Source organism: Phyllostomus hastatus, unplaced genomic scaffold (assembly GCF_019186645.2).
Source record: "Phyllostomus hastatus isolate PE091 unplaced genomic scaffold, TTU_PhHast_1.1 phas_scaffold_755, whole genome shotgun sequence".
Taxonomy (NCBI): Eukaryota; Metazoa; Chordata; class Mammalia; order Chiroptera; family Phyllostomidae; genus Phyllostomus; species Phyllostomus hastatus.
Window position 1 is genome coordinate 10,876,100 of NW_025334039.1, and position 24,489 is coordinate 10,900,588.

General features: G+C 47.7%; 1 long non-coding RNA gene and 1 pseudogene across 1 annotated transcript; one reads left to right on the forward strand and one right to left on the reverse strand.

The window, feature by feature from the left end:
- Nucleotides 1-4,664: 4,664 nt before the first annotated feature.
- On the reverse strand, nt 4,665-5,148 carry LOC123810578 (annotated as a pseudogene).
- Nucleotides 5,149-20,447: 15,299 nt separating this feature from the next.
- LOC123810704 lies at nt 20,448-22,584 on the forward strand. Its single transcript, XR_006784296.1, has 3 exons — nt 20,448-20,605; nt 21,815-21,977; nt 22,193-22,584. It is a non-coding gene; the product is annotated as an uncharacterized LOC123810704 (long non-coding RNA).
- The last annotated feature ends 1,905 nt before the right edge of the window (nt 22,585-24,489 follow it).

The window sequence follows — 24,489 nt, forward strand, 5'->3', positions numbered from 1 at the left end:
GATGAAGTGACATCCCCAGGGTAAGGTGACTGGGGACACATATAGGCAGCTTTGTACACCACGCTGGGAAGTCCAGCCTTGAAAGTTCTTGATCAGGGGAGTGACACGATAAAGTGAAACCTTAAGGCGATCACTTATGACAAGTGACTTGAAGGAGAGAGAAGGGTTATGGTGTATGGGGGCGGGGGGGAGTAGCCTAGAGTAGGGATTAAGAATTTGAACTCTGGAGGCTCAGCTTCCTGGGTTTGATTGCAGCCAGCCACTTATCTGTATGACCTTCAGCAAGTTCCTCAACCTCTCTCTGCCTTATTTCCTCAGCTCTACAATGGTGTGGGTGGGGGCCTTGGTGGGATAATAGAATCTAGACTCGCCCTTATGGGGTTGTTGTGAAGACTGGAAGGGAAACTTTTGTCTTATTAATCTGCTTTGGAGGAGTGGAGCAGCCCTTGAAGTTAGCTGTGGTTATACCCATTACTCATCCCGACAAGAAGCTGCGCGCATTCTCGAGTTCTCTCTCTCTCTCTCTCTCTCTCTCTCTCTCTCTCTCTCTCTCTCTCTCGCCCCCCACCCCTACCCCAGGAGCCATTCCAGGCCATCAAGACACAATGAGGAAGAAGGACAAAATAACCAGACCTGCTTCCTGCCCTTAAGGCGCTCTGGGCCTGCTGAGGGTCCCAGGAGAGTAAACCGGTACCTGGGAATGTCGCAGGTGCTCTGATGGGCCGTCACAGGGAGCAGAGACAGGAAGTCCCTGGTCCTGGCTCTCCCTTCCCTGGCCCAGGTTCTCACTGCTTCCTGAACACACCAGGCATCCCAGTGGGCTGGCCCCAGGCCTCCTGTGCCAGCCCGAATGGGAAGAATGTGAGCGCAGGCACTAGTCCAGCCCCCTGGCAAGGGGCTGTGTCTGGAAGACTGTAAATCACAAACCAGCCCAGACGCAAGGCCCCTGGGAGAACCTGGGCGGCAGAATAACTTGGCCACTTCTGAGCCTGCCAAATCACAAAGCAACAAATTGACAAGAAGGGCTATTGATGCTAAAAAAGCCTATCAGGTTCCAACCTGGAAACTGGTATTTGTCTTACTAATGTGCCTTTGAGGTACAAACAGCAGGAATCCAGAGAAATTAGGAATTTTATCACACTGTGTGCCGGTATCTCCTGCTTGCTATGCTTTATTTCTATCCCTGCCATTTATTAGTGTTTGATTTGTCATTTGTAACTATGTACTTACGTGCATGCACATGCAGCTATGCATAGAAAAAGGATCGGAAAGGTACACTCGTGCCTTTCAGCTGAGTTGGGGTGGGGCTGTTGGAACACGGAAGGAGGAAGGGGAGGCTGTTTATTAGTATCACCTGAATTCTTTTTCTTTTTAAAGATTTTACTTATTTATTTCTAGAGAGAGGGGAAGGAATGGAGAAAGAGAGGGAGAGAAACTCCCATGTGTGGTTGCCTCTTACGTGCCCCCTACTGGGGAGTTGGCCCGCAACCCAGGCCTGGACCCTGATTGGGAATTGAACTGGCAACTGCGTGGTTTGCAGGCCGGCACTCAGTCCACTGAGCCACACCAGCCAGGGAAGTATCACCTAAATTCTTTTTTCCCAAATCCTCATGCTTGGGCAGAATACCTCGAGCATATGTATATTTGAAAAGGTGCCCCAGTAATTCAGACATTTGCCCCTCCCTTCCACCCCCGTCTCCTGCCTGATTTGTGACCATTAACGTTCGCCGAATGTTAACAGTAGTTATACCTGCATGTTGGGATTATAATTTTAATTTTTGTTTCATCTTTGTGCTTTGCTGTTGTAATTGAATTCTACCATGAACATGGAGACCAGCATCGTCGTTAAATGTGTTGGTTCTAGAACCAAACTGAGTTTAAACCTAATCACTGTGCCTGGATGCTGCTGTCCACACAAGGAGAAGAGTAAGACCTGTCTCACCGAGTTGTTGTCCACGGCTGAACACATATGAAGTTTGTAAAACAGTGCCTGGCACAGGTACTGCTCGACGGGAGTTAGCCATTATTATTAAAACAGAAGAAAAATGTAGCAATACATTCTCTTTTTAAAATTATTTTCATTCAAATTAACATTCTTTTGTTTAAAGATTTTTGTTTATTTATTTTTAGAGAGGGAAGGGAGGGAGAAAGAGAGAAAGAGAGAAACATCAATGTGCGGTGGCTGGGGGTCATGGCCTGCAACCCAGGCATGTGCCCTGACTGGGAATCGAACCTGCGACACTTTGGTTCGCAGCCCACACTCAATCCACTGAGCTATGCCAGCCAGGGGCAATACATTCTTTAACTTTAGAGAATATTAACATGAAGAATATAAAGAAGGGAAGAAAAAGAACCCATGATGTTTGCACGTGTTTTGGATTGTGGAAGCTGGATGGTAAGCCCGAACCCCGTCCTCCCCATCTGTGCACTGGGAGGGGGAATAAAGAGAGATGTGAGTGGGCCCTGTAAACTTAATGTGAAGTTACAAAGCGAGGGACGGTTGTTGTCATGGGGAGTAAGATTAATGCAGTAGAAAGGAAAAACCGCCCCGGCCACCGGCCACGGAGGCTGCAACAGGAAGGAGGTGGCTGGGCTTCCCCTTCCTTCTTGTTGGTTCCAGCCCAGAAACCCCACCCTGCTGGGGGGAGAAGATTGGGCCCCACTGAAGGGGACCCCAGCCATTCTCTTCCGGTCAGACACTAAATGGCACTCTCTGCTTTGTATATGCATTCTTCCCTCCCAACTCCCCTTGCCTTTGGTATCTCCATATCATTGCTTTTTAGCAAGTTACAGACCATTTAGTAGCTAATATTCACTGATGCCAGGCACTGTCCTAAGACTGCAGTGACTTGTTTATCCTCTAAGCAGCTCTAGGAGATAGATACTTTTTTCTTATCTCCATTTCACAGAGGAGGACACTGAGGCACAGAGAGGTCTGGTAACTCGCACAGTCTGCAGATGACGGCTCTAAGATTCAAACTCCTGCGGTCTGGCTGTGGACTGCAGATGTTCTTGGTCACCAGATTGGAATTCCTTCCAAACTCGATGACAGTCAAGACAACTGGGAGAGAACAGGCCCCAGGAAGCCCACCATACGACGATCCTCTAAGACCTCAAGTGGTTACCTGGTGCAGAGGATTTGCTGAGACTGGGAGGCAGGGTCCATAGCTGCGGCTGACCTCAGCCCGGAGGCTCCTCTGCCTTCGGCAGCCCCAGGACAGCCCGGAGGGAAGCTCAGGCCGTCTGGCTCCTCAGCCCAGCCTGCTCACCACAAGCTTCAGTTGTCTCGAAAGGAGCACAAATCGGTAAGGGATTGTCAGAAACCAACGTCAAAGCAGGATGTTGGTATTTGTGAAGAGTCTGCATTCAGAATCAGTTTCTACCCCGTGCTTCCAGCAACTGGTGACTACAACCACAAACACTTCGGCCCCTCTGAATCAGGAAGAACGCCCGGCCCTCCCTGCTGGGGGGGCATTGGAGCTCGAGTGATGCCAGGTGACGCCGGCTGCTCTGACAGCTCTTGGGATCCTCCTCTCCAGGATTTTGGACAGCATGCGCTCTGAAAGTGGCCTTTCCTCTCCCAGAACATGATGTAACCCCTCCCCCACCCCCATCCTCAGCCTCAAATGGTTTGCAGATTGTCTGGGGTGACTGTTTCCTGTGTTCTGAGATCCCAGGTGGTGAGAGCATTCAGCCTGCGGTCTGTGGACAGCATTTACTTGGAAAGCTGCTTTTATCAGTCAGGATGTGCTTGGTGGCAAGTAACAGAAAACACAGTCCAAACTGGCATAAACAATAAAGTGGAGTTTATTGGCTCGTGGAACTGAACAGTCTCTGGATAGATTTCAGGTGAGGATGGATATACGTAGTGACTCAACCATGTCACAAAAGGCCTGGCTTGCTTTTTATCTCTCTTCTCTGCTAACCATGTCAAGTTCATCTTAAGGCTGGTTCTCCTCAAAGGAGAAAGAGAACTTCTAGAAGCCTCCGAGAGCATGCTTCCTTGCTCATTTCTAGCAGAAAAAGAAGTAGCTGTCTCAAATGACTAATTAAAAACCCTGGACCTCTGACTGGATCATCTAAGGTCATATGGCCATCTCCAAGCCAATCACTGTGGCCCTCCCTGCACAGCCACCTGACCATGATTGTTTTTTTCATTGTGTTTTTTAATTGAAGGTCCCTCACTGACCTTGGTTTCATGAGTGGCTGCAACCAGGGAAAAGGAGAGGAGAAACCAGTCAGATTGGGAAGGAGTCCTTTGCCCAATATTCCCTTTCTATGAGGTCTAAACAGATGAGCACAGGGTCACTTTGTGGTTAGAAGTTGGCAACGTGGGAAGGGGGAGAACTCAGTGGCAGGTAGGGGAGTCGGTGCAACAAGCACAGAATCTGCCTAAAAACTGTGGCGTCCGGGGCACGCAGTCTGCTTCAACTCAAGAGCAAGCAGAAGGTCATAAGTGGGTTGGAAAGGCCTGAACCATCAGGTGTGAGGAGGGAGCAAAGTCCACACAGTGCAGGGTTTGTTTGTCAACTGAGGTGAAGGGATCGCCCTCCCCGTGCTGGAATCCCTCCAACCCCTCAGTCCTGGCAGGGAGCAGGCAGGGAGCGGGCAGCCTGGAACCTCTGAGGGCAGGTCCAGGGCTGCAGGGACTGCAGGCAAGGGCTTCATGGGGCTCGTGAAGGCTTGCCTTCCAGGGAGAGCTGACGCTGCCCCCAGCTTCTCCATCAGGGTGCAGACGTTCCTGACCTCTTCCTGGCTGTTTGCTTATAATTTCATGCTTGATCCCCCTCGGCTTCTGCTTGATAGCATCCTGGGGGCTGGCACAGATCACTCCGAACTTAAGGGGTACAGACTCAGGGTCCAGACGATAAGCACCAGCTCCTGCTGCTTGCTCTTCTCTGTCCCCTAGGATGGGCCACAGAGAGCATAGCGGCAGTCCTTGTCAGGCAGTGTCTTGACAAAGGTGGCATGGGGTCAGGGCCAGCCTGGCCCACGTCACCTACCAGGATCTCCTGGCTCTCTTCCCTCACTGAGGAAGAGCACCACCTTCCTGTGCTTCTTTACCTCCTCTGGCTTCCACAGTGTGAGCACCTACGTGCCACTCAGTACCTTGGTGATGCCAACAGAGACAGCCATGCCAGAGGCCATGCTTCTGTAAGTGGAAGAGAGATGGCAAGGAGAGCCAGGGAAGACACCGAGAGCTGCTTCACGGCTGCTGGGGTCTCACTCAGACCACAGGTGCTCTCAAGCCATCACTCCCCTCTCCCTGCCACACCTGAAAAGAAGCACTATGTCCACCGCAGCGCATTGCTCCTTCCATGTCTGACATGGCTTTTCCCAGAGTTGTTAAGAACACCGAATGTCGCCCTGGCTGGTGTAGCTCAGTGGATTGAGCGCGGGCTGTGAACCAAAGTGTTGCAGGTTCGATTCCCAGCCAGGGTACATGCCTGGGTTGCAGGCTATAACTCCCAGCAACCACACATTGACGTCTCTCTCTCTATCTCCCTCTCCCTTCCCACTCTGAAAATAAATAAATAAAATCTTAAAAAAAAACACACCGAATGTCATTCAGTGAAGCCATAAAGTAAATGGCAATTCCATTTTTCTAGTTGCTCAAGTCAAAAAACCTTGGAAACGTTCTTGATCCTTCCTTTCTCTCACCCATTCCCATATCTAGTTTATCATCAAACCCTGTTAATTTTATGACAAAATATAGCTAGAATCCGACCACTTCTCATGTATTCACAGCGTCATCCTCATCTAACGTACCATCGTCTTCCATTGAAACATTGCCAGAGCCTCCTACTTGCCCTCCTCCTGCTTGCTCCCCCATATTCTCACCCCCGGAGAAGCCAGAGAAATCCTTGTAAGTGGTGTCACATCACGTCACTCCTCAGCTCCAAAGCCCCTGGCAGCTCCCATATCGCTCCAAAGAAAAGCCAGGAGACATAACAGCGGCCTAGAAGATCCTACATGTTCTAGCCTTTTACATCTTCAGTCTCATCTCCTACTCCTCCCCCCTCACTCACTCTGCTTCAGCCGGACTGGCTTCTGGCTATATCCTCAAAATACCGAGTATGCCCCTGCCACAAGGCGTTTGTACGTGCGGCCCTCAGCCTGGGACACCCTTCTTCCTAATACCTTCCAGGCTCGTTTCCTTTGTTCAAAAGTGATGCTATCAGGAAGGTGCCCTGTGGCCACCCTATGCTGAACACACCCAGTCTGTCTTTAAGCCACTGACCTTACTTTATTTTTCAAAGCACTTACCATTACCTAAAATATTTAGGGCAACTTTTCTTCCCTCCTAGAATAAAAGTTTTGTAATAGTGAGGTTATTTACCACTACAGTCCTAATATCTAGAAAAGTGAAGGCATGCAATCAATAGTTACCGGGAATGAATGAAAGATTTTGAACAAATAATACACAAAAAAGGAAACAGCTAATGACAGATGAAACAATGTTCAACCTTACCTATAAAACAAAGAAACTCGCCAATTTCTTGTTGGCCAAGACAATATTTTTGCCCATTAAATTGGCAAGAACAATCAAGTAATAAACCCATCACTGTTAATACAGCAGTAAAATTTGTATCTTCTTATATCATTGGCAACCAGTCCCATTGATTCATATAATAGATGTTTATTAGGTACCTACTATCTACTAGTCATCGTGCAATTATCCAATATATACTTTAATCCATAATAAAGTTCAAAGTCTATGTATTAGTCAGGATAAATTAGGTTAGCCGTGGTAACAAATTAACTCTGGAATCCTAGTAGTTTACCATAACAAAGGTTCACTTCTTGCTCACTCAACATACCTACCTCTGGCTGGTGAAGAGGTAGGGTTCCCGTGTCACTCCCCTCACATTGCACTGGACAGAACTAGTCCCATGGCCCTGCCCAGTGGAAGAAGACCGAGAAATGAAGTATTCTGCCCTGGCTGGCGGAGCTCAGTGGATTGAGCGTGGGCTGTGAACCAAAGCATCGCAGGTTCGATTCCCAGTCAGGGCACATGCCTGGGTTGCAGGCCACAGCCCCCAGCAACTGCCATTGATGTTTCTCTCTCTCTCTCTCTCTCTCCCCCTCCCTTCCCTCTCTAAAAATAAATAAATAAAATCTTAAAAAAAAAAGGAAAAAAGAAATGAAGTTTTCTGCATGCCCCAAAGGAGTAGAGAGATGGGCATTGGTAAATATTAATGATGTCCCCCACAATCCTTGCTCAAAAAATCTTACCTCCTTACTGGAATAACCTAAACAACATAAAAAGCTACTTTAAAAAAATGTTCATAAATGTCTTGTTTGTTATTCTGATGAACTGAGAGAATCTTAAATGTTGAATAATGAGGAAATGGATGATGGAATTATAGTTTACCCATACACAATAGATTACTTCACAGACACAAAAATGATAGTTAATGAAAAATATGTGTATAACAACTAATACTAAAATAGTAAGCGGCAATTAGGAAACATGAAATGGATACTGTGATTACAACACCATAAAAATATACCTGAAAAAATTCTTTAAAGATATACAAAAGTGTATTCATTCAACCAATATTCATTCAACCAATATCTCTTAGATGCAATGTTCTGTGGATTCAGAGACAGAACACACCGCGTTTGGACTGGAGGTGCTCCAGTCTTAGAAGCGTATTTAGAATGAGTGGAAAGAAACCCTTGTCTAAAGTCAGGATAGTTATTGTAATTCTTTCATGGTTGCACATGAAGTTCAAAGTGGTGTCACATCATGTCACTCCTCAGCTCCAAAGCCCCTAGTGGCTCCCTGTCACTCCAAAGGTGGCCTTTTACTCCGTTCTGATTTGCATCACCCAGGGAATTAGAAAGAAGGAATCATCATTCACTCAACGGGTAGTTACCAGACACACAGGAAGTGGGTGATAAAGATGGTTGAGATGCCAGACGGCGCCCCCTGACCTCCGAGGGCTCCCACTCCAGCTGGAGTCCTCCATGTCAGACGAGCCGGGTCCTGCCTGGCGTCAGCCTCCGTGGATCTCCACTATGGACTATTCAACGTCAGACCCCCGAGAGCTCCTGGTGCCTAAAATAGGGCCTGTGTGCTATTGGTGCCAGCTGGCATCCTCCAACTCCTGGTGTTTTCCCAAAGCCTACTCTACTGACACCCTTCCCTCCTCAGTTGATGACATCCACATCTTTCATTGCTTGGGTGACGTGTGTGAGGTCATTTTTGACTCCTCTCTCACATACTCCACATCAGATCTGCCAGAAAGTCCTGCGGGTCCCAGCTTCAAAACAGAAACCCAGAACTGGACCACTTCTCACTCCCCGCACTGCTACCACCCTAATCCAAGCCACCACTGCCTTTCCCTGTCCCCACACATTATGACCTGAATGTCTGTGTCCCCTCCAAATCCCTACTTTGAAACCTAATGCCCAGTGTGACGGTATTAGCAGGGGAGGCCTTTGGGAGATGATTTTGTCTGGAGGGTGGAACTCTCATGAATGAGATTACTGCTCCTTACGACTGGGGCCCCATCAGGCTCTGTGGTACCTTCCATCAGGTGAGGGTACAGCCAAAAGAGCTGCCTGGACTCCGAGCAGACACTGAATCTACCAGCACCATGATCTTGGACTTCCCAGCCTCTGGACCTGTGAGAAATAAATGTCTTTTATTTATAAGTCACCCAGTTTCTGATTTTTTTATTACAGCAGCCCAGAAAAACCGAGGCACTGCAGGCATGCTGTTAGCCAGTCCCCCGGCTCCTCTCACCTCCCACAGTCTGTTCTCCACAGCAGTGGGTGAGACTTTACATTCTATATGTAATCATGGTACTTCTCTGATGCATTCTGTCCAGACCATCCTGCTGCGGATTCAAATCCCCAATCCTGACACTGGCCTTCGTGGCCCTTCTCCAGAAGCTCTCGGCCCTGTCAGACTCAAAGCCTCCTTGTAGTAGCAAATATTGCATAACACTTCCTAGCAATCCAGCAATGGACTTTATAGATCATATGACCCCCCTCCACATACAATCAGTAAAAAGAATAATATGATGCTCTATCTAAAATATAAAGCAGACATAGAGAACATAATCCATAACAAAATATGTATTTTAATATGTAAATATTCAGGCAAAAACAGCTCCACGAATTTCAGAAACACCCACTATCAGATGACGCCACCCCATTGAAAACCACTGACTTTCCCAGTCTGGTCTGTCTTCCTCTCTCTGACCGCAGTACCGGTCACACACTTCACTCCCTCCGCTCCAGCCTCTCCTGACCTCCCCGTGGTCTCCACGCAAGGCACCTTCCTGCCAGGGTCTTTGTGATTGCACTCCTCTTCCAGGGAGCCACAGGCTCACTCCCTCACTCCTGCTCTTTGCCTTATAGTTCTCTCTCTTAGCAGAGGCTGTCCCTGACCACCCTCTTTAAAATTCCTCTCTCTCACCGAGGCCCACTGGCTCAGTTGGTTGGAGCACCGTCCCATGCACCAAAAAAGGTTTCGGGTTCAATCCTCAGTCGGGGCACACACTACTAGGTTGCAGGTCCCATCCCCCATTGAGGCACATCAGGGAGGCAACAGATCGATGTTTTTCTCTCTTTATCCCTTCCCCTCTCTCTCTTTCCCTGCCTCTCTCTCTAAGGTTAGTGAACATATCCTCTGGTGAGGATTTAAAAAAAAAAATCCCAACCAACCACTCTCCCCATACAGCACGTCCAGTCCACAACCCCGTCCTCCCCCGCCACTTGGTCTTCATGCCACTTATCATTCCATACGCTAGGTGTTTTATCTTTACGACGTTGTGTCACCTCCGTGAGACTGCAGATTTTTACTCCACTGTGTCTCCATTGTATAAGCAGATGCCGAATCCTAGTGTTTAATAAATAGTTGTTGATGCATGAAAACAAGGAAGGAGGGGTATGTATTGAGTGACTGAAGGGATACCCACAGACATCTAGCAACCATGGCAGTATTTCTGAATCACTTGCGCCCATCTCTCGCCCCTTCCGAAAACTTCTCCTCTCCCACATGCTTGGTGCTTTCGCCTGCATACGTTCTCCCTCCCCCAGTTTGATGCCTGGTCTGGCTTCCTCTACCTTTGGTGCCACACCTGGATTGTGGGTTTGTCTCACTACTGGGTTGTGACCATGGTGTGACAGCTTCGTGGAAATGCCCATTTTATCCTCCTTCTTGCCCTGTACTCTCTCTCCCACCCCCTCGCCTTCCCAGTCACTCCATCTCTTTGTCCACAAATGTACTTCCCCTAATATGCCTGTCAAACTCCCACCCATCCCTCAAGGGTACACTCAAGTGCCTCCTCCTTCCCCAGGGACGCCTGATCCACCTCCCTCCCAGAAGTCAGTGTCACGTCCCAGAGGCCTCATAATTACTCAAAACCTTCGGGCCCCCAACACATTCTTTGCTGTGTAAAATCTTTATGTTTGCCTTATCCCTCCCACCGGAGTTTAAGATGTTTAAAGGCAGGAAGTGGTATTCATCTCTTGCTTCTCCCAGGGTGCCTGGTAGATGGCCAATGAATATGAAGTGAGAAAATGTATGTCAAGCCCTTAGTACAGTGCCTGGCACACAGTGAACATTCCGTCAATGCTGTCTGCTTACACCAGCTCCCATGCAAGGGAGGCAGAGCTCAGTTCCACCCAGAAAACAGCTGCAACCTGTGAGGGCAGCTAGGGGGGTTTCAAGAGCCTGGGATTTGTCTCTTGCTGCCTGTGCCCTTCCCATCTGTAGCAGGTCCCCCAGAGGTCTCCTGCTCCGGGATGACAGCTTCCCATCCCACGGGTCTGCAGATGTCTCCCCCTGTGCCTGTTGTAGGAGCTTACTAGGCTGCTTGTCAACTCAACCCACAGATGGGGGAGAGGGTACTATTAATGCTCCTGGGGCCAACCCCTAACTAACACGCAAGGGAGCTGTTGGAAGAATGCCCCAGCTGCCGTGAATTCCCGGGGACAATCCTGAAGCACGTTCCTTGTGGTTCCTCTGAAAGTCTCTCATGGGAGGGAGTCCCTATTGCCCCAACAGTAAACTGTTTTGGGGTTTTCTCTCTTTCTTGATTTATTTGCCCATTCCCTTCATTGTACCTTCTGGAATCACTCCCCCAAACTTCATGCACTCAAGTCCTGTTTGTGGGGGACCCATCACTGCCCAACCTTCCTAAAGAAATGTCTGGCTGGCCCCTTGGATTGAAAAAAAAAACCCCTAGATGCACCCTGGTGTGATACAGCTTCCCTTTGGTCTGCCGGCATCAGCTCCGTGGCACCAGATGTGTCAATAACAGAGGAAGGATGAGGAACACTTGGGCTATCTGCAGAGACAAAAATTAGAGGGGAGGTACATGTCAAGTTCATCTCAGGTTTCCCTCTACCCTCATAGAAATGGCCCCCAGGAAATGGTTGCAGTGACCTGTTAAGTAAGAACAAGGCCTACTCTGGCCAGTGTGGTCAGTTGGTTGGAGCACAGGCCAAAAGGTCACAGGTTCGATTCTCAGTCAGGGCACATACCTAGGTTGCAGGTTTGATCCCTGACTGGGGTGTGTACAAGAAGGCAATCAATCACTGTCTCTCTCTCTCTCCCCCTTTCTCTCTCTCTCCCTTCATCCCTCCTTCTCTAAAAGCGATGGGAAAAAATGTCCTTAGGTAAGGATAAAAAAAAAGCAAAACAAAGCAAAGGCATTCCTCTCACTCTGGGATAGAATCAAGCAAGATCTCCGTAAGGAAACGTCCCTACCTTGTACAGACCAGTGTTCCACGAAGACACAAGGGACTCACTTGTCTGTGGCTCAGCTCCGATGGTGCTGTATCGGTCATCACAAGGCTGCCATGTGGTCGCCAGAGCCTGGCGCCTCTTCTCACCGACACACGACTAGATTATAGTCTTCAGCTGCCTTTGCATTGGGTGTGGACATGACTGGGTGCTGGCCACTGGAGTGTGCGTGGAACTGGTGTACGCCACTTCGCAGGCCTGGCCACTGTGAACAAGGATCACCCTCTGTGTGTTCACTGATCCACTGTCTGGGAGCAGGGGACTCCATGGACCCAGGGTATGCAGAACTCAAGGTGGCAGCAGCCTGAGGCCCTGAGTCACCATGTAGAAGGTGCCTACTTTGTCTTGACTGATAAGAAACAGGTTTTATTGGATTAAGCAATTGATATTTTAGGGTTTGTTACAGTATCTAATGTTGCACCAACTCATACAAAAATTGGACCCTAGAGGTGGAATGCTGCCATAACAAGAACCTAAAATAATATGGCATTGGCATAGCAGCTGAGTGGTCACTGGTGAAGAAAGTGATATAAGGAGCTAGAAAAAAGGAAATCTGCTTTATAAAGTGGCAAAATATCTGTCTTCTTCAATGACAGTAAGCATGCCTACTAAGCCAGCAGTTCTGGCGGAAGTGGTTAAGAGTCAAAGTGAGAGGATATTGACTTTTCCCAGGGCAGGGACTAGGGCGAGGTGAGTGAGGCACCTAGGGTACAAAACTAAGGAGTCACTCACTTGCACAACCTGCTCTTAGCAAGGTCAAGATGAGTTCAGGAAAGATGGGCTGGTTTGCAAAGAGAAATGCAAGAGGCTAGGGAGAGTCCAGAAACGCAGGGTCTCAAGGGTTATAAAAGCCTACTATTTCTGGATCCCAAACAGTAAAACAATATCATTTGAAAGACAAATGCCTTTTCTGACTCAGACCTACTAACAAAGATCTGATTGAAGATGTGACCTTCTTATCCATGTCCATTATTTCAGAGAGTCTCAAGAGAACTGCTATTAGTGAGAGAGAGAGAGAGAGAGAGAGATGAGTAAGGAAGCAAATAAACAAATGAAGCTTGAAAAGTAATTATTGGAAAAAGCTTGGGGTATAAACTTTGCTCATGAAATTGTTGGGAAGCAAAGATAAGAGCTTTCTAGGTTTTTAGGGAATTACATTGCCAACTTAAAAATGAGCCTAGATTTAAAAGCCCTTTGACAGTTGGAATCTTGAGCCAACCCTCGAGTCTCCAAACTTGTACAAGTGGGAAGTGGGCTTCACAGGCTGTGCAGTCCTCAGAGAGAACAGGCTTCCTCACATCTACTGCACAGGCTCAGAGGTGGCCATGGAGGATAGCAAACAAGGAGAAACCTTCCAGAGAGCACAGGCGGATCAGAGAGCAAAGGACAGGAAACTTCCCAGAGAGACAAATTGGGGAAAAATAAAAAGGATGCAGCCAAGAAGTTACTCCTGCTGCAGGGCAGGGTCACTGCACACCGCCTTCCCAGCGGGACCTCACCATCTCCGGCGGAGTCTGCCCGGGTCTCCTGTTCTTCCCTTTCCCAATGGGCATGTTTGTCACTGTACCCCCTCCTTGCTCACCCTTTACATTGCGTATGAAGGGGGCAGGGAAGGCTGCTTGTCCTTTCAGTTCAGAGGTCAATGGACAATGAAGCAAACACTCCATCCTGATGGCAAAGGCCCAAAAGTCCTGGATTTGTAGCTGACTGCAGTCACTAAAGGATGCTGGGTTGTCTCTTCTGGGGTGGGAATAAGTGTGTTATCTGTGGGAAGAAGGGTGAGGTGAGCGAGGTTATTCGAAGGGTAGACATTGGCAGAATCTAATGTGTTTACCAACACCACTTCCTCTCTTCCCTGCAAATACAGCTAGACTATATTTCTTCTTCTTTTTTAATCCTCACCCAAGGATACAGTTACTGATTTTTTTAGAGAGAGGAAAGTTGGGGAGAAACAGAGAAACATCGATGGGTTGCCTCTTGCATGTGCCCTGACTGGGGACCAAACCTGCAACCCAAGTAGGTAATGTATTTTATGGTGTATAATGCACACTTTTTTGTCCCAATTTTTGAGGGAAAAATAAGGATGCACATTATACACGGGTAGTACTAATTCCATAGCCACATAAATGTTTTTAATTCTTTTTATTAATGCTTAAGCATTGAAAGTATAACTCTAGAAAGCAATGACAATATCCATATGGAAAATAATACTCTAGAATACAGTAATTGGTTTTGTTTATAACTATAAATACATAAATAAATAAATTGACTTAAAGAATTAAAATGAAAGATTTTTTCCTGAAAGTTTGGGCCAAAAACATGGGTGCACATTACACACGGCAAAATACGGTAAATCCACAGTGTTTCCCCGTGGACAGGATGACAGTCCCAACAACTGGGCCACCCAGGCCAGGGCTAGACCGCACTTCCTAACAACACTCGCAGCCAGGTGAAGCCGTGAGTCTGAGTTCTGGGAAGTGGCACCGGCGGAAGACGTGCTCTGCTCTCGGGCCTCACCCATGGAAAACCTCCGTGAAAACCCCTCGATGTTTGCCGTCATTGGCTGGCTGGAAGAGAAGGACGTTGGGGCTCTCGGGTATAGGAAAGCCACCAGATGAAAGGAGTTTGGGACCCTGAACCTCCTACTCATCACCTGTAAATGAGTTGTATGTACTGAGACACAACCATCTATTGGACTAAGCCAATCCAATTTTAGGGTTTCTCTGCTACAATGCCTCCCATGACCCTCACACAGCCTACATAATGGGTTTGTTGTCAGGACTGAACGAGTTCATATGAAAAACGGTGTTACAGAAACACTGGCGACTCTTAGTTGCTTGAGAACAGGCAAAAATATGTCGTAAACTATGCTTGGCAGAAAGCAGTAGCAGCAATGAAAAGCAACTACACTCAGGACAGTGTTCCTAACTTTAACTGGAAAGTCTTGCAGTCTCTAAGAGCCAGACCCTAATCCTAGGGCATGCTCAGGTATTAATAAATACCTAGTCTGATCCGTCTGCTGGCCAACCCTAAATTCCACTCCTTTGGTGCCATGTACACTGGAAAGCCAAAAAACTTATTTGCTTTAGAATGCCTCAGACAAACCCAGGACAATGTGTAGTATACAAGTATCCAGGTAACTTTAAGAGTTTAGCTTCCTAGAATTAAAAGAAAGGTGCAGACTCTCAATAACTGCCTGCCACTGGAGCAGAACATGGAGAGGCGTTTTTAACCCAGCCAAGAGCATCGCTGCAGAATTAGCTGAGTCTGGTGTCCTATCAGCCTAAGAAGAAGGAAGGAAGGAGTGAAGGAAGGAAGGGAGGGGAGAGGAAGTGGGAGGAGGGGAGGCATGCCATAATTTTTTTGACCGCATTCTAAAAGGAACAGTCAAGGATTGACACATTTTGCTTGTATTCTGAAACAGGTTCTTAAAACTAAAGCTTACTATTTTATATCAGAATGCATAGCTTTGTGATATTCTGAGAAGTTTCACTTCATGCAATTCAACAAATATTTATTAAGGGCCTAGTATGTGCCTGGCTGTTTTTAGGATATTTGGCTCTGTAAAATATCATGATAATTTCAGAATGCATTGTTTTTAATATACAAAATGCTTCCTAGTGTCACAAGAAATGCTGTGCCATGTGAATAAGAAGACAGGGAACAATTACAGAAGGGAGCCCTTACTGGCATGAGGGACGAGAAACCCACCCTGCACCAGTACGGCATCGTCTCAGTGAGTTAGATCAGCAACTACTACATTCCCAGGTGAGGTCACATTGTGAGGTTTGCACTGGGGCTAGAACATTAACATATCTTTTTTCAGGGTTCGGGGGACACAGGTCAATCCATAACACTGCTTGTATGGAGCTTATGGCTTAGGAAGGCGCTATATGGTAAATGTATCATCACACGATTAAATGTGAAAATGTCACTTGCGGTAAATACACTAGAGGTGACAGGAACAGGAAGACATTATAACAGGAAAAACTAAGCAAAGGTTGACAGTGGTCAGGACAAGTTTCTCTGAGCCAGGGACACTCCCACGGAGGGCTGAGGGGACTGTCAGGCCTGGAACTTCCCTGAGCAGAGAGATGACCAGGCTGGGGAGAAATTTGACAAGTGGCACATGAAAGACCCTCCACAAAGGGTGGCAGCTAGTGAACACCTGAGACGAAATAGCCTCTCTTGTGTCACTTGAGTAACCTGATGGCCTCAAACAGTGTGTGTGAGCAGGAAATTCAGTCACTCCGCAGAGTCCATGAAAGAAGGAAGGTCTGTCTTATCATCAGGTTCTCCTGCTACTTAAGTGTTTGTTTTGTTTGGTCTTTCCAAGCACCATGCTGAGTGAGCCAAATTTCGCTTGCAGTCTTTTCCCCTTTGGGATCTGGCGGAGGCCGCCAGGTGTTGTGTCTGACTAGCAAATGTGATCGAGTCACTTCCAGTGTGAGCTGTTTCAGAAAAACGTGTCACATTTACGAGATTTCTGGATTAGTGGGAATCAGTTCAAGGGTACGATTTCAGTCCGTGCTGCTGGAATCGCTGTGAGTTTTCAGCGCGGCACTGAGTGAGCAAACCTCTGAAAGTATGCTTTTATTCTTTCCACACACCCCTCAAAAGTCTCCAAACCCCGGCTATTCTAAAGGGAGTTAAGACTTCCTGAAGCAGTAGACAAAGAATTGAGTGTTATAGCTCCTCCGCCAGGTTCAGGTTACCTCCGACGGCAACTGGGCCACAGTACATTTTCAGGGCTACGTGGGGAGAAGGGGAGGGCCCACCGCCCCTGGAAAGGCTGTGCTGCCGCTGGGTGTGGTGGGAAGTCACCCTCCCTCTTTGGGGACAAAACGTCCCACCCTAAGCCGGATAGTGGCATATCACAGCTCGGCCTCCCAATGTCACCCACTGGCCTCTGTTTCCCATATCATCTGAGGTCAGAGAGGCCCAAGCCCACAGAGGTGACTGCACAGCCTCACAGGAAGCCGAAGCTGTGAGAATAAGGATGTGCTGCCCAGCGCGCGTCCCGGAGGAGCGGTCTGCGCACGGAGCCAGGCTGCGCTCGGGCCCGCGGCCAGGTCTGCCGCAGAGGGCCAGGTGGTGTTGGAGTTGGCCCACCACCTCTCCTCCATCACATTTTCCAGGAAGGGGTGGGCAGGGACGGGTGGTAAGTGGGGACATTGTCAGCAGTGAATGTTGGTGTTTTTGAGAGGGAGCCAAAGCATTGTGTGTTTCAGGGGGGCCTGGCAGGCTGCCTCCACCGAGGGAGACGTGCCTGGCCAGACCCCCACCCTAGCCTGGGGCTGATTGTTTGAACTCTGCAGGGTAGGATGGGCATGGGTGTGAGTCCCACCATGAGGGCCAAACCTTTTTTTTTTTTTTTAATTCCTTCAATCTTTAAGCAAATGAAGCAAAGGCACTGAAGAGTGGGTTTGATGAATTAGAGGTGAGCTTTTAGCACCAGTCTTGCCAATCATTTCCAGGGGTTAGAAGTTGACCTTTGCTCTCTATTGTTCAATGCTTGCTTCTAAGTATCAGCTGAGGCAAGTGGGAATTAATAATGGTTGTCCATACACACACAAAAAATAGGAAAAAGGAAATAAAGAGCCTAGAAATAAGTTTAACCAAGGAGGTGAAAGACCTATACACCAAAAACTGCAAGACTTTAATGAAATAAATAGAAGACACAAATGAGTGAAAAGATATTCTGTGCTTACAGACTGAAAGAATCAACATTGTTAAGATGTCCACACTACCCAAAGCAACCCACAGATTCCATTCAATCCCTATCAAAATTCCTATGGCATATTTCACAGAAATAGGACAGGCAATCCTAAAATTTGTACGTAACCACAAAAGACCCAAACTGCCAAAGCCATCTTGACAAAGATAAACAAAGCAGAAGGCATCATCCTCCCTGATTTCAAAATATACTACAAAGTTATAATAATCAAAAGAATATGGTACAGTCCATATTACAAAATACAGTCCAATGGAGCAGAAAACAGAGCCCAGAAATAAACTCACACTTGTATAGTCAATTTATGACAAAGGGTCTAAGAATATTCAATGGAGGAACAACCAGTCTCTTTGATAAATGGTGTTGGGAAAACTGGATCACTTCCTTACACCACACACAAACTCACAATGAATGAAAGACTTTAATGTAAGACCTGAAACCATAAAACTACTAGAAGAAAACAAGCAAGCTCCTAGACAACAGCCTTGGTGATAATCTTTTGGATTTGACACCAAAAGCAAAGGCAACAGAAGAAAAAATAAGCAACTGGGACTACATCAAACTAGAAACGTCTGCACAGCAAAGAAAACCATCAACAAAATGAGAAGGTAACCTACTAAATGGGAGATGATATTAGCAAATCATATAGCCGATGAGGTATTAATATCCAAAACAGTACACAAAGAACTCATACAACTCAATAGCAAAAACCAAACAATCTGATTTTTAAAATGGGGCAGAAGATCTGAATAGACATTTTTCCAAAGTAGACACAGAGATGGCCAACAGGTACATGAAAAGATGTTCAATATCACTAATCAACAGAGAAATGCACATCAATCATAATAAGATATCACCTCATATCTGTTAGACTTGCTACTATCAAAAGGATAACTGATACAAGAATTTGTGAGGATGTGGAGAAAAGGGAACCCTCATGCACTGTTGGTGGGGATGAGAACTGGTGCAGCCGCTGTGGAAAACAGTATGGACGTTCCTCAAAAAATTAAAAGGAGAACTGCCATATGATCCAGCAATCTCTCTTCTGGGTATTTACCCAAAGAAAATGAAAAAAAACAAGCTCAAAAGATATATATTCTCACACACACATGCACACACACCTCATGTTCATTGCAGCATTATTTATAGCAGCCAAGATGTGAAAACAGCCTGACTGTCCAGCGATGAGTGAGTGAATGGATAAAGACAATGTGGCACACATACACAATGGAATATTATCCAGCTATAAAAAAAGAACAAAACCTTGCCCTGGCTCGTGTAGCTCAGTGGATTCAGCGCGGGCTGCGAACCAAAGTGTCACAGGTTCGATTCCCAGCCAGGGTACATGCCTGGGTTGCAGGCCATGGCCCCCAGCAACCGCACATTGATGTTTCTCTCTCTCTCTCTCTCTCTCTGTCTCCCTCCCTTCCCTCTCTGAAAATAAATAAGTAAAATCTTTAAAAAAAAAGAACAAAACCTTGTCATTTGTGACAACATGGATTGAACTTGAGAGCATTATAGTACATGAAGTAAGCCAGATAGAAAGACAAATACCATATGATCTCACTTATAGGTGGAATCTAAAAACAAACAAACAAACAAACAACCCAAGCTCGCAAATGCAGAAAATACATCAGCGGTGGCTGGGGTCGGGGTGGGGAGACAAACTGGGGGAAGGTCAAAAGGTACAAACTTGCAGTTATAAAATAAGTAAGCCATTGGGGATGTAATGTGCAGCATGGTGGTGATAGTTAATAATACCCTATTGCCTATTTGCAAGTTGCTAGGAAAGCAAACCTTAAGAGTTCTCATCACAAGAAAAGAATAATTTTTGTAACTCTGTGTGGTGGCGGATGCTAACTAGCCTTATGGTGATGGTCACTTCACGGTGTGTACACAAATGTTGAATCGTGATGCGGAACACCTGAAACTCACAGAGTGTGACATGTCCATTTGACTTCAATTTTTAAAAAGAAATTAAAGAAAAATATCGGCTGTGCAGCTGGCAGCCAGGGGAGCATAATCAGGTGTGTGCGTTCACTATTTATAAAAGGCCTTTCCACTGTGGTTAGACTTCTTCCTCATATAACTCTCAATGCCCTAAAATGACCCAGAACACCATCAGCAGCAGAATGTCCAAATCCAGAATGGCCAACTTCTCACCACTCTCGGGGAAATTTTCTTTGTTTTTTTTTTTAACGTTTTTTGTTGTTGTTCAAGTATGTTTTTCTGCCTTTCCCCCCCACCCCTCCCCACCACCAGGGAAATTTTCTACCAGAAGTGGGTTCTGCTGACTCAGAGCTCTCCTTACGGAGCCGGGTGATTCAGTGGGTTGAGCTTGGCCCCTTTCACTCTCCATCTGTCTGCTCACTGCTTGTCCCTCCACTTGGAAGGTACAATGCTGTGGGCTGTTTCCCACCTGGTCTCAGTCACAGGGGCCACCTTTGCCACCCGCATGCTGGGCACCGACAAACAGGTCCGGGCCCGTGTGTGACCAACGTGAGGCTCTGTGTTTGAAGCTGTGTGATCCGTGGGACACTGAGTGTTCACAGGGACAAGGCTGAGAGTGGTGTGTGACCCAGAGGGGACCACCTGTCACCTGAACTCACAGCCTGTCGGCCGTCTGTGATCCCATCAGTCAGGATTTCAGAAATGGCCCCAGAGGATTGCTGGGTTTAGCAACTAAAAATATAGCATGTCCCGTGTTACATTTCAAATAAACAATGAACACTTTTTCGTATAATTATGTCCCAAATGTTGCAGGGGATATACTTATGCTTAAAAAGCATTTGTCCTTTTTCTGAAATTTGAATGTAACAAAGTGCCCGGTATTTTCCGACAACTCTAACCCAGGTGCAGGAGGCCTCCAGATGCTCCTCCCGAAGGCAGAAGTGAAAGGAAACCAGCCCTCCTCACATGCTGGCTTCTTCGTGTGGCAATCAGCCTTTCAACCCTTCTGGGGCTGGCTGTCAGACGGGGCAGTGTTTGCTTATGGGATGAGCAGTTGGACGCAGAGAACCCGGATGGCTAGTTGTCACCCACCCAGCCAAAGAGACTTTTCACGATAAAAGAAATGTGTCCTTCAGTAAAAATGACGCCTTCAGGTAACTTCACCTCCATGGGAAGCCTTAGTGATGGGCCCCCCAGCCCAGCCCCTCCTGCCCCATCGGAGCAGGCGCACCCCGTGTGCGGCTGGGCCTACACTCCCTCTGTTCGCCCTCTCAGCCCCCGAACTGGAGGCGTGAGGAGGGCGGGCCCCACTGGTGTCCCTGGCTGTCGCCTCATTCCTGCATTTACAGTTTTTCCCCGACCCTATCTGCCTGAGAATCTGGGCCAATATTTAATTATTTCGGAGGGGGTGAAATTCACATAACATAAAATTAACGGTTTTAAAGCATACGATCCAGTAGCATTTAATACTTCACCATCTCGTGCAACCTGCACCTTAGTTCAGTTCCAAAGAATTTTTTAGGACCCCCGAAGAAAAGCTCCGTAACTATGAAGTGGTCAGTCCCCTGCAACTTACTTCTGATGTCCTGAAAAATCGAGGGCTTCTAACGACTATGCTGCATTCCTGAAACCCTGATACAACAATCCTGAATGTGAACGGTCATTGCAAAGTCAAAGACAAAAGTGGAGGGCTTCCCTCCGTGGGCGCCTGGCTGACATCACGGCACCCCCTCCACTGGGGTGTGGAAGGAAAGGGTTCACGGCGAAGGGGCCCCGGAGGGACGGGCACGGCGACGGGAGGAGTCTCGGGTCCACAGACGAGGGGGCACCCTCGGGCGGGGCTCACCGGGGAGAGCTGGCCGAAGCTGCCAGGCTGCGGAACAGCAGGGCAGGGGGTCACCGGCGCGGCAGGAAAGACCGTCTTGGGAAATTCCTGGGGACGAGGGGAAGGGAAGGGAAACCGAGAAGGTGCCCAATTGGGCTTCAGCTTCCGGGTTCAGAGGGAGCAAATGAATCACTGCGGGGCGGGGCCGGCTTCCCCTCGGCCACGGAGTTAGTTCCTTCTCAAAGGATCCCTCGACTCTCTCCTCTGTCCTCTCTCGTGGGACCAGCCCTCCTTATTGTGTATAAAATCCGGTGCAACTGCATTTTTGGAGACAGCTGCTACTTCCTGCAGGGAGCTGTAGCACTTTTATTATCCAGCTTGGCCCAGCCTCTTTTATTCTTTTGCTGCCCCCGACAGGGGTTTGCAGCTCACCACAAAACCGAAGCTCCCCCACTTTGAACGGAGTTGCAAGAGTTGTCCCCTTTATTCAAGAGTGGGGGGTCAGGTATTGAGCTAACACCTCCTTCTTTTTGTAAAGGGTGTAAGAAAAAGAATGAGCCAAGAGGAAGATCTTCCTGAGACAGTTCGAGCTGCCAGGGTGGCACGGAGTTTTAACAGTCACCTACTTAGCAAACACGGACGGAGTGTATGTTTGCAAGGCACTGGATTAGAAGATGCACAGGAGGGCCGCTGACCTTTAGGTAGTGCATTCTACACCCCAGGCATGCTCCAAGTGCCTCCCTGGTATACTTCACTCATTGGAGTACCGCAGACCTGTGGTTGTTGGGGGGGGCGATGAACTGCCTCAGGGTGGAGGTTGTCCACAGTGGGGTTTGTCCTGGGCCCAGGCTTTATCTGCCAGCCCAACTGTCAACAGTGAGTCAATCTGGTCTCTACACTTTCCCCATGGGCACAGGATGCAGAGGAGCTGCGGTGACAACAGCAGCGAAGTGGAGGAACAGAAAGGTGCCGATCCCTCCGTGCACGGAGCCCGTCCCGCCAGTACCTTCCCCCTCGGATGTCCCTCCCTGTGTCACTGCCATAGTCTGAGGAGTTGAAGCAGCCAGGCACTCTGTCCAGCCTGTGGACGCCTCGCTCAGCAATCGGAGAAGTAACAACATTCCAGTGGATGCCCTGAATACAACACGTGTGCTTTGGGTGTCAGGCAAATGTGTCTGAAGGCGAAAACCCCCTGGTACCAGTCACACGGCTGATGTTTCCACAAAAAGAACTGGAAGACCCTCCTGGGCCTGGCCTGGCCGGTCACCATCCATCCTGGGTTGGGGGACACAGGGTTCTGCCAATGTGATTACACTCTTTTTCAATAAGAATAATTTGTGAGGTGTCTGACTTAATGCAATTTTATTTTATACCCTTAGATGATTTCTTCCATCTTCACAAATCCATAAATTAGGAGAACGTCTTCACTGTGTCTGGCAGTGGGGAATCAGAAAATACAGTCTGTGTTTTCCCTTTCACACTGTCCTTAAATAGAGACCCCTTCAAAGTGCAGCCGTCTGAAACCACGCCTCACATTTAAACTATTCTCGAATCCTGTACACTTTACACTTTCACCTTGTTTCCTGTCTTGGATCAGGTTGTTGACAGTGTGTGCACATGTGTGCGCGTGTGTGCATGCACGTGTGTGTGTGCATGGGCACACACACACACATGATTGAAGTCTTTCAAGGAAGGGTTAAAGAGTCACCTGCAAATCAGCTTCTCTCCAACGGAGGGCATGTGGAATCACAGTGCTTAGGAGAAGTGGGATAATGAGGGGGTTGCTGGTTGTGCTGTTGCTTCCTGGGAAGCTTCAGGAAGGGCGAGGAGACTAATTGGCTGGTCTGGCAAACAATTCAAGATGAGTCCCAAAGCAGGAGCCAGATGCTGGCAGGAAGTGAATGGAAATTCACCTTTGCACTGGCCCCGCAGTGGTAGGTGCACAGATGGCAAAAAGCAGAAGCCTGAGGGCGAGAGCAAAGGCCCTTTTCTCTGTCGTCTGCCAGGAGGGGAACAAAGAGGGTTTACCGGTGCCTCCAGGGAACAGCCTTTGCTCTCATTTTAGTTTCATCGAAGGAGTTTGCCCACATTGCAACCCTGTTAGTATGAGTTTAGTGGCTTCAGAGAGTGCCTGGGCAGTGTGACTAGGAAAAGGCTATCCGTGAGGCTGCAGTGGCAGCAGAGTAGATGGAAATAATTGGCTTAAAAAACGTGGGCACCCTCTACTCTGGGATGACCTCGAGCCGTGAGGTTGTGCACGACCCAACACTAGAGGGCACCGTTGACATGTGAATGGCATGTCCTAGAGCACTGCCGAGGACAGGCTGCACAATTCTCCGCAGTCCTGACTTGTTGGAAGCCGAGCCTCCCCTTCAAGTTAATTCTGCCTGCTCAGTGGGGCTCTTCTAAGAAAAAGCACTGCAGGGGTTAGTAGCTGCTGCCCTGCACCCTCTTTCCACAAGGGATTGTTAGTATACGTTTTCCCAATATGCTTCTGTAACTTCAGGTGTATAAACCTCGTAGATTCAGATGAACTTGGTGGAAGGAAGTAGGAAGGCAGGCAACATAAATTAGTAAAATAAAGAAGTCTGAGCATACTTATAATAACCTGGTATCTTCACGTTTGAGTACACGAAGGAAATCAGAATAGGACTATAATTTTAAAAGTTCTAAATGGCTTAAATAAAATGGAAAATTTAGTATTTGCTTAACAAGTCCTAAGATGGGGCAGAAGCAAAGTTAGTTAATTCAGTGGTTCAACAATGTCAGAAAAGATCCAGGTTTCTTTTTTTGTTGTTATTAAGATTTTACTTATTTATTTTTAGAGAGGGAAGGGAGGGAGGGAGGGGGAGAGAGAGAGAGAGAGAGAGAGAGAGAGAGAGAGAGAGAGGGAAACATCAATGTGTGGGTGCTGGGGACCGTGGCCTGCAACCCAGGCATATGCCCTGACTGGGAATAGAACCTGCAATGCTTTGGTTCGCAGCCCATGCTCAATCCACTGAGCTACGCCAGCCAGGGCAAGATCCAGGTTTCTTACAGCCATCCCAGGCCATTCTCACTTAGCAGTTCTGCTTTGACCTTCTGGCCACCTCATCTCATGGTTACAAGATGGCAGCCATGGCTCCAGACCTTCCACACAAACCACACTGCAACCTTTACACAAACAGTCCTTTCCTATGTGTGTGTGTGCAGGTATGTGTGTGTGTTTTATCT